Source organism: Sinocyclocheilus anshuiensis, unplaced genomic scaffold, assembly GCF_001515605.1.
Source record: "Sinocyclocheilus anshuiensis isolate Anshui unplaced genomic scaffold, SAMN03320099.WGS_v1.1 scaffold881, whole genome shotgun sequence".
NCBI lineage: Eukaryota > Metazoa > Chordata > Actinopteri > Cypriniformes > Cyprinidae > Sinocyclocheilus > Sinocyclocheilus anshuiensis.
Window position 1 is genome coordinate 1392483 of NW_015558695.1, and position 2133 is coordinate 1394615.

A 2133-nucleotide genomic window follows, 5' to 3' on the forward strand; every position below is an offset into this window, starting at 1 on the left:
TCTGTGAAGGTAAACAGCTGGGAAATAAATCGAATGTTTATTTTAGATCTGTGTGGCAGCAGCAATATACATTAAATAAATCAATAAATCCACTGCTCTCTTGTCTCCTCTGAGGCTGGGACTGTAAATAGTGTTCTGTGCTCATCTGTGCAGCCAAAGACAGAACAGTTAGCAAGCTTTGCTCAAACTTTCACCATGGCATTAGAGCTGGTACACCGTTGTTGCTTGCGAAATCAAAATGACGGTGCTGTGGGTGGAAATTTACAGATTAAGGGGCGGTAATATTATAATGAGATCCCTTTGCCACGTCACCAAGGGAGTGAAATCTGACGCGCTCGTTTTTTCAGACGCTTGCAGAAAAAGGCTTCCCAAAACAAAGTTACTGGGTTAATCTTTTTCACGTTTCCTTGGTTCGTAGATGCACCGGGGACCTGATTATAGCACTTAAAACCTGGAAATGTCTGATTTTCATGATATGTCCCCTTTAAAACTTGGTATGTGCTTCTCCTTTAAATGTGAACTGCAGTAGCTTAAAATCAACCAAACTTTTTAGTGGTCTGCGTGAGTCACCAGCTCTGATTATAGTGAACAAAAACGAGCCTTTTGTCTCAGACTCAGGAGGAAATGACAGATTTGGAGACAGCATTTGCATGATTGGTAACCAGCAGATGTTGGACTGAGTTCCCCTTTTTTTTGGTGTTTCCTTAATTTTGGTAACCATGGTGTCCATTTCGCGGTTCCTCTGGCACGAGTCATCTATCTGTTTGTCTTATCATGAGGGGAATTGAGTAGGGTGTGGGCTCATTATGAAAGTTGCATGTTTTTTTTTGGCTACAGACTCTTACACAAGTGGAAAGATTGGCCCAGAGCCAACTTTACGAAAAAACCCGGGACTCCGAAAACTCTGCCCCTTTTCCCCTGTTTTCTTGTGTTAATATTTTCCTCCTGTTTTGAACGTTGCCAACGACTTGTTTTTTCATCCCCCTCCTCTGCAGTAGAGCTGTCCCGTAACAGCAAAGGTCTTTGTGAGCAGGTCTGCGCATGATTGGTCAGTTGGGGAAGCGTGTGAAATGGCAGCAGGTATGATGGCAGAGGATTGGAATGCTCTGGACAGGGCAAAAGAGTGGAGGAGTGGAGGAGGAAAGAGGGAGGGTTTGTGTGGGAAGCAATTGGGTAAATCTAGAAGAAAATGAAGGGATTTGATAGGAATCATGGGTGCTGGAAAATATACGGCACACCTCAAAATGAGTTTAAACAACTTTTCTTTCTTTCTTTCTTTTTTTTTTTTTGAGAGAGAGAGAAAGAGAAGCTTTTGGCTTTGATTTCACCACAGGAACTGAGGTCTGAAAATTAATATGCTTGATATGTGGTTTTACCAGTTCTGCTTTAGGACCTAGATTTTACACCAGACATCCAGTGGGGACCATATTTAAAGAGATAGTTCACCCAAAAATGAAAATTCGGTCATTTACTCACCTTCATGTTGTTACAAACCTGTATGACTTTCTTTCTTCTGTGAAACATGAAAGAAGATATTTTGAAGAATGTTGGTAATCAAACAGGGTAACATTTTAGTGTAGGGACCAATTCTCACTATTACCTAGTTGCTTATTAGCATTCATATTACTTAAACATTGGCTGGTTTGTTAGTACATATAAAACACATATTAATGCATTATCATGCATGACCATACTTAAAAAAAATGTAATACGCAACAAATTATGAGTTTATTGAGGCAAAAGTCATAGTTAATAGTTAGTTAATAATGACAATTTAAGGTGGCCCAGTAATGCACAACACTACAAAATCTCATTAAAATTAAAAAAAATTTAAATTTTAAAATTAGCACAACACAATGGAAACAAGCCACAACACAACAAAATTAGCCCAACACAACGAAATTAGCACAACACAATGGACACAATGGAAACAAGCCACAACACAACAAAATTAGCCCAACACAATGAAATTAGCACAACACATTGGAAACAAGCTGCAACACAATGGAAAAAAGCCACAACACAATGGAAACAAGCCGCAACACAATGGAAACAAGTCGCAGCACAACGAAATTAGCACAACAAAACGGAAACAAGCCACAACACAACGAAATTAGCACAACACAATGGACA